The 14,777-nt window shown below is 38.1% G+C and overlaps 1 protein-coding gene across 48 annotated transcripts in view; it reads left to right on the top strand.

Moving 5' to 3' along the window:
• The window catches only part of PHF20 (PHD finger protein 20), a 129,292-nt gene that overhangs the window by 64,175 nt on the left and 50,340 nt on the right, over positions 1-14,777 (top strand). The window lies entirely within an intron of this gene.

Here is a 14,777-nt window from a genome sequence, read left to right as displayed (position 1 = left end):
AAAAATGTCATTGATTTCTGTTTTGATCTTGTTTTCTTTCTTTAAATGTTTCTAGAAATATAGGTCATTGATTTTAGATACTTTTTTCTAATATGAGCATTTAAAGTTATAAAATATTCTAAGCACTGCTTTAGCTGCATCCTACAAATTTTGATATGTTGTATATTCATTTTCATTCAGTTCAGAATATCTATGATTTATTTGTTGACTGTGTGTTACTTAGAAATATGTTTCATTTCCAAGTGTTAGATTTTTTTATAGATACCTTGTTGTTACTGATTTCTGATATAATGCCTTGATGGTCAAAGAACATACTCTGTCGGATTTCAGTCTTTATTTGTTTTTATTTTTGGCCATGCCACGGGGGCATGGGAGCTTTTAGTTCCCCTGCCGAGGATCACACCCACACGGTCTGCAGTGAAAGCGTGGAGTCTTCACCCCTGGACTGCCAGGGAATTACCCCAGCGTTTATACATTTGCTCTGCTGCTTTTTCTGGTCCAGCATATGATCTGTCTTGATGGATATTCTGTATGCTTCTGAAAAAATTGTGTGTTCTGCCATGTTGTAAATCTGTCAGTTAGGTCAGGGTGGTTGATGGTGCTTTTCTGATACGTTGCCACTGGTTTAGTTTTGTTTTTTTCTATGTGTGTATCTGTTTCTACCATCTACTAAGAGATGGGTGATTATGGATTTATCTTTTTCTCTCTTTAATTCTTGATCCATGTATTTGGAAGTTAGTTTTTATTTGCATGCATATTTTTAATTGCTATGTCCTCCTAATGAATTGCCCCGCTTTGTGTTCTGTTTTGGCGGTAAGGCTTGTGGAATGTTCCCTGACCAGGAATTGAACCCGGGCCCCAGCAGTGAAAGCCCCATGAATTCCTAACCATGAATCGCCCTCTTTGTAATGTGAAATATCACTGTTTCTTTGGTGGTAGTCTTTTTCTTGACTGTCACACTATGATGTGCTTAAATTTGTTTTAGTTTTGTATTTAACCTGCTTGAGACTCACTGAGCTTGAATATGAAAATTGACTTAATTCTTATGTCCTTCTTCTGATATTAGAACAGGTACTCCACCTTTCTTTTGCTTTCTATATACATGATCTATCTATTTCCGTCTCTTTTCTTTCAGTATAACTATGCCTTTAAGTTCAAACTGTCTTTTATAGATAGTTGGGTTTGGATTTTAACTGCATTGTTTAGTTACATTAAATGAAATTACCGATATGATTGCATTGAGGTCTGCCATTTTGCTTTTTCTTCTGTTTGATCCTGTGTTTTGTTCTTTTCCTTCTTCCCTATTTTTTCAGGTTAATTGAATTTTTAAAATCCAATTTTAATTCATCTATTAGCTTTAAGCTATACTTCTTAGCATTTGTTTCAGAGGTTACTCTAGGTATTACAATGTATATATGTACTTTTCACAGTTTACTTATAGTTAATATTGAACCATCTTATATAAAATGTTGTGTAATCCACTAACACCACCTTTTTATGCTCTAGTTATCACATGAATTGAATCTACATATGCTATAAAGTTGACAGTATAGTATTATAATTTTTGCCCATATATTTTAAAGAAGATTAAAAAAGAGATAATGATTTACATATGTATTTACCATATCCAGTATTCTTCATATCTTTTGTTTTTTAACTTATTTATTTTTAACTGGAGGATAATTGCTTTACAATATTGTGTTGGTTTCTGCCATATATCAACATGAATCAGCCATAGGTATATGCATGTCCCCTCCCTCTTGAACCTCCCTTCTTTATTTCTTCTTGAAGATTTCTTTTTATGTTAAATTTTCCTTTCGTGTTTTTTGTTTTTTTTCTGTAGGCCAGGTTTCCTGGTGACACATTCTCTTGGTTTCTGTTTATTTGAACATGACTTTATTTAACTTTCATTCATTTTTTTTTTTAACTTTCATTCTTAAAGGATATTTTCACTGGATATAGAATTGTGGGTTTACAGTTTTTCTTTCTTTAAATACTTTAAAGTATCACTTCTTTATACTAACTTGAAAGATGTTATTCATGGTCTTCTATTGTTTCTGAAAGGAAATTAGTGATCATTCATACTGTTGTTTTCCCTGACTGTAATGTGTTGTTTTCTTTCTGGCTGCTTTCAAGGTTTTCTTTTTTATCTTTGGTTTTTAGCAGTTGGCTATGACGTGTTAAGATTTGTTTTAGTGTTATATATAACTTGCTTGAAATTTACTGAGCCTGAATATGAAAACTGATTTATTTCATCAAATTTATGTGAGACTTTTAGAAACTACCCCACAGGTCACTGGAACTCTGTGGATTTTTATGTTTTTGTTCAGCTTTCCCCCTTCATTTTCAGACTGAAAAATTTTCAATATATTTTCAAATGCTTTTCTCAACTCCACTCTGCTTTTAAGCCCATCCAGTGAATTCTTTTATTTCTAGTACTTTTTAGTTCTATAATATTCCTTTTATTCCCCTAGATTCTCTGCTGAGATTTTCAGTCTGTTTACTCATCATGAGCATAGTTTTAATAGCTTTTAAAAAATACCTATCTAACAACATCTAGATTATTCTGAAGTTAATCGTCATTGACTGACTTCACTCTAGGTGACACTTTCCCATTTCTTTATATCTCTAATGTATTGGATTATAGCCTTTGCATTGTTAGTGATAGGTTGTAGTTTGGATTATGTTATGCTCCTCTGAAGAATAATGATTTCTTTGTTTTAAAGGGAAATTTATTTGAACTCAAAACTCCAGTTTCTTGATGTAGACCTTTTTTTTTTAATTAATAAAAATCTTTATTGAATTTGTTGCAGTATGCTTCTGTTTTATGTTTTCTTTTCTCCTGCAACGGGCAGAATCTGAAACCTCTGTTCAGTCTTTGAGCTTCAGTTGGTCTTCTTGGAATTTTATAGGTTCGGAGATCAGTCAGCGATCAGACAGAATTTAAATGTATCAAATGAGGCCACCCTTTTGTGGCTGGCTTCTTTCTAAGATTTTACTCCTCACTTTCTAGCTGTTGTCATTGCAGTGAACTTTGTCTTCTATTTCTTCAGCCAATAAGACTCAAGGGTTTCAGCTATGCAGTGCTTCTTACTGGAGCCCATCTTTACATGAAAAGTTTATTTCAAATGTCTAACTCGTGTTTCTGTCTGTCCTTGTTGCTCTTCAGTGCCTTTAGATATTTTTTTCTTTTATATTTTTTCCCCAGAGTTTATAATGGTTGTAATCAAAAGGGTTGTTTCCATGGGAGGTCTTCTACCATTACTGACGGAGAAAACTCTACCTTATGTTAATAGACACACAGTTTAGGTAGTTGCATGTATCCATGACTACACAGAAAGATAAGTCCCATGATTGCGTGTTGTATTAATAGCTATTTGGATATTATTGGTAATGCGAAAAAAAAATCATAATTTCATAATGTTATATTTCTGATAAATGGTTCCTTTTGATGGATATTTAGGTTATTACTGAGCAATAGCAAAGTAATAACCTAAATACTAAATACTACAAAAGCAATACTATATTACATTAATATAGTAATCCTTGAACGCTAGTGAAGAGTCCTGTAGGATACGTTTTTATAAGTATGATTGCTAGATTCAACAGAATGCGTGTTTTAAATTCCGATGACAAATCATCCTTCATAAAAAGACCTTTCTGCTTTATATTATGATCAAGAGTGTGGTATAGTACAGAGTGTGGTACGCGTTTTCCCTACATTCTTCCTATCTGTGGATACTACTCACCTTTTTAAATTTTCTTTAATGTAGGTTAACATTGGAAGTTGTATTTTTTAAAATGAGATTGAACAGTTTTTCATGTTTTATTGAATATTTTAGTCTATTTTTTGTGAATTGTCTTTAGTCTTTGTCCACTTCCTGTAGGGTTATTTGTTTTTATTATTGATTTGCCAAGTTGCCTTTGTGTATTATTGATATGGACCCTTTGTCTTTTATATATATTGTACTGTATTTTCTCTTGGTCTGTCCCTTGTCTTTTACTTTGAATCATTGTATTTCTTAATAATGAAATTAAAAAACAATTCTACATTCTTTTTTCCTTGGTACTTAAAAAATATAGTTATGATCATATTCATTAGAGAATCGTTGCCTTACAACGTTGTGTTGGTTTCTGCCATACATCAACATGAATCAGCTCTAGGTATACATATGTCTCCTCCCTCTTAAATCTCCCTCTCACCCCGAACCCCATTCTAAGATTCTTGATCAACGTTCATCTTTTTAAAAAATTTATTTATCCATTTTTGACTGTGCTGGGTTTTCATTGCTGCACATGGACTTTCTCTAGTTTGGGCGAGCAGAGTTGCTGTGCGCGGCTTCTCATTGTGGTGGCTTCTCTTGCTGCAGAGCACAGGCGCTAAGGCGCTTGGGCGTCAGTAGTCACAGCTCACAGTCTTAGTTGCCCTGCGGCATGTGGGATCGTCCTGGACCAGGAACTGAACCCATGTGCCCTGCATTGGCTGGCAGATTCTTTACCACTGGACCACCAGTGAAGTCCCCAACGTTCATCTTTAAAAAGTTGTTTATTTTATAAAATTTGACTTAACAATGATTGAAAGAGGTAAAGTAGTGGATGAGGGAATTAGTGTGAGTAAATTCTGGTGTTTCTTAAATATCCGTGAAGCCCAAAGGGGGCTTGTAGGATATCCCTCTTCTGGACTATGCTATATTGTGAACTATGGCAGCCTAAGAGAGGAAGACATGGCCTTGTTGGAGAATTTAGCCAGAAACAAGTTATGGAATCAAATGTCTTGAGGGTCTATTGATGATATGGTCTGGGACCCGGGATGTGTTCCTTTGGTAAACCTGGGTGGTCTGTAACCTTCTTCCTTCATGTGTGTGGAGAAGATAGGCTGTGGAGTTCCCAAAGCAGAGCTTCTTGGGTGTGTATGAGCCCAGAGGTAGAATGAAGACACTTGTGGAGATTTTTGGGTTGAGCATGGTTCCCTGGAGAAGGATGTGCAGACATGCTTTTAGTGAGAGACTCAGGGAAATAGTAGAGATTAAATGAAACTGTCTTCCTGCAGTTAGGGCATGCATGGTGAGAAGACACTGCACACGTGGATGTGGAAGCTCTGGTCATATATCTTTTTTGCTCAGATTGATTAGAGTGTCCTGTTGCCGTGGGTAGCAGACGCTGTGCTAATAAGTGTCAGTGATGGAAGATCAATGCCTGCCTGAAGACCACCTTAATCTGGGAGGTATGATGTTTAAGCTGAATCTTGACAGATGTATAGCACTACCCCATGAGTAACACAGGGGACTAGGTATTCCAGTAGAGGGGACTGTATGCATAGAGGTGTAGCACGTCTCTTACTAGGCTCTTTCAAATGGAGAAAAGGTAGTCAGTTGAATATTTAGCGATTTTGTATTTTGACACTGTGTACTTGTGACTTTATTTAATATAGTGAAGTCGCTCAGTCATGTCCAACTCTTTGTGACCCCATGGGCAGTAGCCTGCACCAGGCTCCTCCATCCATGGGATTTTCTAGGCAGGAGTACTGGAGTGGGTTGCCATTTCCTTCTCCAGGGAATATTCCTGACCCAGGGATCAAACCCAGGTCTCCTGGATTGTAGACAGACACTTCACCATCTGAGCCACCAGGGAAGTCCTATGCTTATTTAATATAAGCTGTCATGAAATCTATACATTTACATACTCATTTGTGTTATACGAAATGTAAATCTAATTTATATATTTAATAATAAATGTAAGATTTGAAATTCTTTGCCTTTATTCCACAAAGGCATTACTTTCAAATTTTTCAAACATTAAGAGTAATTTAAATTTGGAGGAATTCCTTGGTGGTCCAGTGGTTACGACCTGGACTGTGTTCAATTGACCTGGCCCTGGTTCAATCCCTGTTCCAGGAACTAAGATCCTGCAAGGCGCTCAGTGCGGCAAAAAACAAACAAAAAAGAGTAATTTAAATTATAAATAGAAAATTTTACAATGTTAAAATGAATGACATTTAAATAGTTTTGTCTTTATAAGACTTTTATACCATGATGACTGTATGTCTACAGAATTTATACTTTTATGTGGATAATTTCAATTTAGGTTGGAGGGGCAGGTTTTTGTTGTTGTTAATCAGATTGTATGTAGTTGGCATAAATGCAGTGGCAGAGCAGTTCTTTGAAAATAGTAAACTGAAAGTATTCAAGTGTCACTTCTGGCTCATTCCTTTGGTCTTCTGTTCCGCTGGTGCAGAGTGTTGTGCCTCAGCCTTGTGGGCTTGTGGATACCAAGGATCTTCTCCTTTCTTGCTGAGCCTCTTCTCAATGGCAGGGCTTCTCTCCTCAGCCGACTTTCTCTCCTTTGGGAGGGATTATTAGATTTGATGTGCAAATTTGGTAGAAATTTAATCTCAGAGTGTAGAAGTCTCTTTTGGCATGGAGAACTCTCTATCACAGCCACGTCCCTTAGCTCAGCAGACTAAGCTCTTCATTATGTTGTCTTAAGGGTGTTGTTAATGTTAGACATCATTTGAGACTGGCAATGAATTGTTCTTCACCACTAGGAAATATGCTGTGCAGAGGAGATGAGTGAGGAGATGAGGTTAGAGGCTAAATCCCAGTGCTTATTTTAAAGTTTGCACACACATGCAGTTTCTGTCTCATGTCAGTTAATTTAGCCGCATCTCAGGTTTGTGGCGAAGATGGAAATAAGGTAAAGTGAGGGTGGGACAGGGAAGTCTTGGAAAAGATGGTGGGAAGATTTCATGTTTTTTTGTTTCTTGAGGTTGCATGGAGGATTTTTTAGGGAATAATTTTGAAACCATGGCAACTAACTGAAGTACTTGCCTGTTTGCAAGAGAGTGTGTAGTAGGGTTAGTGGTGTGATTACCTGGAGCTTGAGCTAGGAAGAGTAAATGCAGCATGGATACCATTACTTTTTTCTTTTGGAATAAGCTCTAAGCTATTTGCTTTTATGGCTTAAATGTCAAGAGGGGAATGCAGTTGAAATTGTTCTACTTGAGTAGGAATTTATTCAGAAATTAGAATATATGCCCTGAGAAGTTAGGTTATTCTCTAAACCTCAGCCCAGCCTATTTGGTCATTCACAGATAACCAGGGCTGTTTGAAAATGGACTGTAGTCCATTCATTAATTTTGCATGCATGCTCAGTTGCAAAGTCATGTCCAACTCTTTGGGACCCTATGTATGGTAGCCTGCCAGGCTCCTCTATCCGTGGGATTTCCCAGGCAAGTATACTGGAGTGGGTTGCCATTTCCTTTTCCAGAAGCTCTTCCTGACCCAGGGATTGAACCCGAGTCTCCTGCTTTGACAGACGGATTCTTTACCACTGAACCACCAGGGAAACCCATTCATTCATTTTAGTCAATAAATATTTAACAAGTGCCTACTAAGTGCCAGACTCTATTCTAAGCTGTGTCATTTGTGAATATTCTAAATGAACCATAAACAAGAGAGAAAACTAAATAGAAGTGCAGGCTTATTCACCTAATTTTTTCTTATTTTTTTTTTAAACTGAGTACCTGTTAGAAATCGGACATTGCCACATGGTCTGGTGTTCCACTGATGTGTTGTCAGTTATAAAATGAATGGGAAGTTACTTGTCACTGAACTATTACAAGTTTACAGATGATTTACTTGCAAATTAACCAGGGTAGTTTCAGAGTAATGCCTACAGTAGTTTTTGTAAATGATTTATTTTTAAATTAACCTGGTCTGGTTTAATGTAGCGCTTATAATTGTTAGATTTCAGGCCACTGTGTTCTCTGTTTTCTTGAGTAAGAGAGTCATAGACTTAGAGGCATTGTAGTTGGGGAAGTTGGGAGTGTCTGTGATCTGTCATCAGGCATATCCCGGTGGAACACTGGCTGAGAATTGATTGTTCTTTTGGGGTTAGAGAAATGAATGAGACATCTGGTCATTGCCCTTGTAGGTCTTTCTGTCCTGAGGCATGAATGAGATTGTATTACAAGAGAGAAAGTAAGGTGGTGTCATGAGAAATACTTAAAACTTTAAGAAGAGAAGACTGGCAGTGATAATGTGTACCTGTCACATGGAAGTTGAACTCAGGATTCTCTTCTTTGAGTCCTGTTGCCTGAGAACGAATACTATATGCCTGGGAGTGAATACTATACATCTTACTGTATGCCAGGGAGCTCTGCTGGCTATCAGTGGGGCGCTGTTGGTCTTAGGGTACATTAAGTGCTCTTTGGACCCGACATCTGGAGACAGGTGATGTTTAGGTTAATAGTTTGAGGGTAGGGGTGGAAGAATATGGAACTTGACAGGGCTTTGAAGGATGAGTAGCAGTTAGGCATTTGGAGATAAAGACAACAGCATCAGTAGTATAATCTCAGGGTCTTTTCTGAGACGATTAGGTGTGCTTTCTGACTTAGTTGAAGGCTTCCTGAAGTGGGTTAAGGCTGAGCAGGTAAGTTGGTACCAAACAGTTGATTTGATTTGACTTGCTTTCTTGTTTGTGAATCTATTGAAATGCTTCATTTGCAGGATAGAGCTGTCAGTTCACTTGGATCTCTCTGTTGGTAAGGTTGCATTCCTCCTGCTTAGCTGTTCTGTGGCCTTAAGGTATTTTAAAGTTTTTTTTTTTTCTATGAATTGTTTGACAGTATTTACCCTTGAATATTTTGATGTATATTTCCTTAAAAAAAAAAAAGAGGGCCTTCTCTTATGTTACCACAATTATCAAAATCTGGACGTTATTCAAACTCCACTAGGGATTTCACTGGTACTTTTTACCTCATTAATGGAGGTAATCTTGTCTTTATTCAGCATATTCTTTCTTGGTAATTTGCTTTTTTATGTTCATAAAGTTGAAAAGAAATCTAGAAAAGTACAAGAACAATAAAAATAACATGCATGTTTCCCACACCTGAACTGTTGGTTTTGGTCATGAGTGAGGGCCTCGGGGTCTTACTCTGGCCCGGCTGCCTGCTGACGCTCCAGCTTCATCTTTCCTTAGTTCCTCTCCTTCCTGCTGCCTCTGTCCAGCCACAGTCCTTGCTGTCCTCCAAGCAAATATGGTCATCATTTTTGAGTCATAAGGAGACAGCAGTGAAAGGTTTTATTTAGTGTTGATGTTAAAATTTACATTTAATTTTTCACAGTGAGAACACTAAGGAATACTAATTTTGTAAGTACAACTTCTTGATGAGTTTTCACAACTACTCTGGCATAAAGACAGTTAAGGAGCCCTATTTAAAGATTATTATTAATATATAAAGAGTCATTTTGCTGTTTGTTTCCCTCATATAAATTTCAAAACCAAATATACTAGGAAAAATTAAAACTAAGTAAAAGGAAAAAAAGTGAAAAGCCCTCCGTTACTCTTCCCCCTCTTGAAAGAACCATGGAACAGTTTGGTATATGCTTTTCCATTCTTCAGCACATGGTTCTCTGCATATATAAACACACATGTACCCATAAACTTTTTAAAAACAGAGTGGTAGAATCATATTCTTGTATTAGTCAATGGCTTATCATTTTTATACAGTATTTTTCCATGTCAGTTCATAGCTGTTTCAATATTACATATAATTTATTTCTTTGGATGATTTTCCATAATTTATTTAACTTCCCACTGTGAAAGACATCTAAGTTCTTGCTAATTTTTTACTGTTAATTCTCCCTGTTTTGTAGAAGAAACTAGTACTTGGCAAGAAGGGGTAACTCAGCCAGAGTTAGAATACCACATTTCCCAATGGCTGGGTCATTCCAACTCCTGTCTTCTGACTGAGTACTAAATGCCATCTGGTGAGATGCTGGGTGCTGTATAAGTCACGTGAAGTGAACACACATCCTGCCTTCAGAGAGGTTGCACAGTGTGTAACAAGGAGCTCGCGCTGCCCTCGAGGGCAAGTGTCAAAGCAGTGTGTAGACTCAAAAGCAGCTTAGTAGGCCAGCTTTGAAGAGCACTGTGTGTGGCCCAAGTGATGTCACCACTCCAGACAGGGTGGTGCCTTTGAAAGTCTTTAATTTGAGGGGTGGAAGTGTTGATCTGGAAACTGAATGGTGTTCCCGGTTTTTCTTTTGGAACATGGGCTTAGTGGTGAGCACAGGATGAAAAGATTGCTGGTTGTTGAGAACTCATTCACCAGGAATGTATTATGTAAGTCAGCAGGAAGGAGGGCGGGATCATTCTCAGAAGCATCCCGCAAGGCCCCTGGAGGCCAGGGTGCTGCTGTGTTAGTCACTGTTTAGAGGTTGCTGTCCTGAGCTGGTGCCAGTCTTGTAATTTCTAACTGGATGGAGTCAAGATCAGTGTGAAGGAGGCTGGGAAGGCAACACCATCAGAAGCCGTGCGTTAGCTGCTCCATACGCAGCTCTGGCCTTTGGGGCAGCTCTGCCATCTTGTGGAATAAATGCTCAGTTTCTCTTGTGAGGTCCAAGTTGGATAGCCTTGCCAGGGTTGCTTTCCTCCCACTTAGCTATTCTGTGACCTCAAAGTATTTTTCCTGCATAAATTTTTTCATTTTTATATTTAAAAGATGTTTTTATTTTGAAATATTGGAAGACATAAAAAGTTGAAAAAATAGTAGAAAGAATTTCTTATATACCTTCAACCAGATTCCCTGTTTGTTAGCAGTTTACTGTTTGCTTCATTATTCTATTCTTTAAAAACTATTTTTCTGAATTATTTGCAAGTAAGTTGCAGACCTTTACCCCTAAGTTCTTCTGTGTTGATTTCCTGATAACTAGAACATTTAATTACATGACCATAATTTAATTATCAAAGTCAGGACCTTATTCAGACTTCATCAGTTCTGATAATGTTCTTCATAGCAAGCGTGGAGGAAACTTTATTCTGAGGGGATCAGGATCCAACTCAGGATGTCACACTGGATTTAATTGTCATGTTTCATTAGTTTCCTTTCAGCTGAAACATTTTTTTCAGTGTTTTTTTGTTTTTCATGACCTTGACATTTCTGAAGAATATGATGTCGTTGAATTTGGGTTTTTTTTTTTATGTATCCAGATAATTAGATTTAGGTTATTCCCTTTTAGCAGCAACACCATGCAAGCGATGTGTCCTTTTCAAGTGCATTCTAACAGGAGCCACATGATATCTGTCCCATTTATTGATGAAGTTAACTTTGGTCACTTGGCTAAGGGTACTGCCCACCAGGTTTCTCTACTGTAAAGCTGTTATTTTTCCCTTTATAGTTACTAAGTTTCTTGTGAGAGGATACCTTGAGTATATGTAAGTATCTTTATTTACATATACTCAAATATCTGTGTGTTTCTTTATCAGGAGTTCACCCATTATTTTAATACTGCTTCTTGCCTGATAAATATTTTTACTCTGATGTCTACCAAATGGTAATTTCTAACACTCATCATTCCTTCTACATTTATTAGTTTGTATTCTGTTAAGGAAGTACCTGCCTGCCTGCCTTTCCCTCTCTCCCTGATTCTTCCCTCCCTGCCTTCTTTTCTTCCTTCCCTCTTTTTATCCACATGGTCTCATGGAATTTCTTTTGTTCTGTGGGTTATAATGGTTTCTATCATTATTTATTTTAATAACCACGTTGTGGGACCCCTTCAAGCTAGTTCCTGTGTCTTCTTCACTTTCTGGCATAAGAAAATGTAGCACCCTTATCCTGTACTCACCCAACCTTGGATTCAGCCATTTCTCCAGGAAGCCCTGATTTCTTTTAAGTGGTGAATTGTGTTTAGAAATCAAGAGCCGAGTGCTGGGTACACCCAGGGTACGCTCCTGGCATACACAGAGGATACGTGAGAGTTCCTCTTTACCACCTGTTTTCCTAGCTTAAGCTTCTCTCTAGAGCTGTTAACAGTTTGATACCTATCCTTCTGGTTTCCTTCCTATGCATTTTATAATACCTTTCCCCCCATCTGCAACCACAAATGTACAGTGTACACTGAACAACTTTCTGTTTTCACTTAGCAGTGTATCTTGAGAGTAATTCATATCAGGAAGTATAGAGCTACTTCATTCTTTTAAATGACTAATTAGAATTACATAGTGCTGACTACGGCCATACCACCCTGAACGCACCCGATCTTGTCTGATCTCAGAAGCTAAGCAGGGTTGGGCCTGGTTAGTTCTTGGATGGGAGAAGTACTTAGTGCAGACTTCGCATAATGAACTGCTTCTCTGTTTATGAACATTTTGTTATTTTTTTTATTCCAAACATTTGACTGGAGTTGCTGTATTTAAATCTGTTCACATTTCTCTTTGGTTGCTTTTTGTTGCTTCACAGCTGAGAAAGCTATTGCTTCACAGACCTGAAAAATGTTTTATTCATTATAGTATTTCAAGTACATGTCAAAATAGTGTTAAACTACTGGGGTTATGTGGAGTTGTTGCTGACAAGAATACCAATCATACTGGGGGTCAGTGCTGAGGGCATACACGACAGTGAACCTTATCCTCTGGCTGGAGCAGTGACAAACAGCAGGATCCAGGAGCAGATCCACAGTGCTAAGGAGAGGCTGCAGTAGACAGTTGTTTGTGCCAGGAGTTGATAGCATGTGGTCCCTGAGAACCAGGCCATCTGGCTGCCTTCCTGCATTTGGAGTGAGCTGGGTCTGCATGGAAGTAGACTTGGCTAGACAGGGAGAGGGCACAGCATGAGCAGAGGTGTGAGCTATAAGAGCGTGAAGCGGTCGCTGGGGCCAGCAGTTGGCTGGGGCGGCTGCTAAGGCCTCATTGTGGACTAACTAATGGGAGATGAGTTTGGAAAGCATGATGGTGCTTAGAATTTACATGGGCTTAGAAGGCCAGACTGAGTATTGCCAGCCAGAGTGAATACCATCATCATAAGCAATCTAGCTGTGAGGTTTTGAGGTACTTGGCAATGGGTATATTCCTTCTCCAGGGGATCTTCCCGACCCAGGGATTGAACCTGGGTCTCCTGAGCCACCAGGGAAGCCCATACAAAAAAAGGGTAGTTATATAGGACATGATTTCTAAGCCAGGTCTCAGAAAACATAGTTTAAAAACCTTTTTATTATAAAGATTATGCTTATCATAAAAGGGAAAGTGTAGTATAAAGCATTGCCCAAGTAAATAGAAACTGAGAGCTTCTGATCCTACTCTATATTATCTGTTGCTGTGTGGCAGTATTACCACGAACATAGTATCTTAAAATAACACATTTATTTTCTCACAGTGTCTGTGGATGAGACGTCTAGGCACAACTTAACAGGGTTCTCTGCAAGGCTGCAGTCAAGGAGTTGACCAGGGCTGGTTCTCATCTGAAAAATCTACTGAGGAAGGGTCTGCTTCCAGGCTCACACGTTATTGCAGGCTATCAGGCCGAGGGCTGTAGTCTTTTGTGGGCACTCTCAGTTCCTTGCCACATGGTATTCTCCCTTGAGTAGCTCAATAGCTTGTTGCATTTAGCCAGCGTGGGAGAGTGCCTGCCAGTAAGATGGATGTTATGGTCTTACAAAACACAATCATGAAAGTGATCTGCTGTCACCTTTGCCTGTTCTATTAGAGGCAAGTTATACAGGTCCTGCCCACACTCAAAGGGAGGGAATTGCACACAGGAGTGGATGCCCCGAGGCAGGGATTATTAGACATTTTATAGTCTCTTTCTACCTCTCTTTCCCCCCCGCAAAAGAAAAAGAAAGCACTCTTTTAGTATAATTAATAGAGTTATACTATTATTTAAAGCAAATTCAAATTCCATGGACCATTTTTCTCCTCATATTAATTTGGGAGAGGCCAGAGTAGAGGGTGACCTGGGATTTTAAGCCTGGGAGCCTAGGATAGAGCTCCATGCTTTGGCTGCATACTTCCATACAAAGATCTGTTAAACATGATGAAGAACACAGCATTTGAACAATAATACCTGTAACTACTTGCAAATGTTGATTTACATGCTACCTTCTAAAACAGGATTAAATTGCTTCCTGTAGTTTAGCCTGTAACCTAAGGATAATTCCATTACCCCTAGATTTTGAACCAGATGCCCTGAAGGATTTAATTTACATATTATCTGCCCTTTGTAACCTAGTAACTGCTCTCATGTTGACAAAGGACTGTAGTATCCAAAGAGAGGATGATGTCACTTAGCTGGTGTTATCAGTGATGTATGTTCCAGATGAACACTGTGTGTGAGACTTGGGATTGCTGTAGACAGTGGCCCAGGATGCCCTTTGGACACCAGTGGCTCTCCTGGTTGCTTGACTGTGCTCACATCACCATGTTTCTTTTGTCACAGGACCACTGTTCTGGGGAGGAGTATAATATAAAATATAAAAGAATTATATTCTTTCTACGGTAAAATAATATGGGTATTATAACATGGAAGAGATAGGGGAAAAAATCAGTGTTTTTGGTTTTTTTACTTGGAAGTCTCATAAGCAAACCGTTATCATGGTTTACATTCTTACAATTCTAAAAAAAATACACTTATGTTTTATGTTAGTCATATATAATTTTGTTTTACTGACACTGTTTCTTTTGTGGGTTTTCTTAAGCTTAATTATGCTGTGGATGTTTTACTTCAGAATTCTTTTAAAATGTATAACATTTTTACTGGTTCCATCATTTTGCTGTTCCTGTTGTGCTTTTACTAATTACCACTAACACCTCAGTGTTTGATTAATAAAATGGGACAATTAGATGTTACACTTTTTCAGATCGTGTGCTGGTACATGGACCCCTGGCTGGGATTATGCATAAGTTTTTTAAAGCAAACAACTGTGAGGTCAGTGACAAGCCAGGTGACAGCTAATGTTCAAGTAACCTGCTGCAGTTTGTAAGAGGATTTATCTTCTAATACC

The sequence above is a fragment of the Bos grunniens genome, chromosome 13 (genome assembly GCF_055505025.1).
Source record: "Bos grunniens cultivar Pamir isolate PY7600 chromosome 13, Bosgru_T2T1.0, whole genome shotgun sequence".
NCBI classification, from domain to species: Eukaryota; Metazoa; Chordata; class Mammalia; order Artiodactyla; family Bovidae; genus Bos; species Bos grunniens.
The sequence above is the reverse complement of the archived record's forward strand: the minus strand, read 5'-3'. Positions and strand labels throughout refer to the sequence as shown.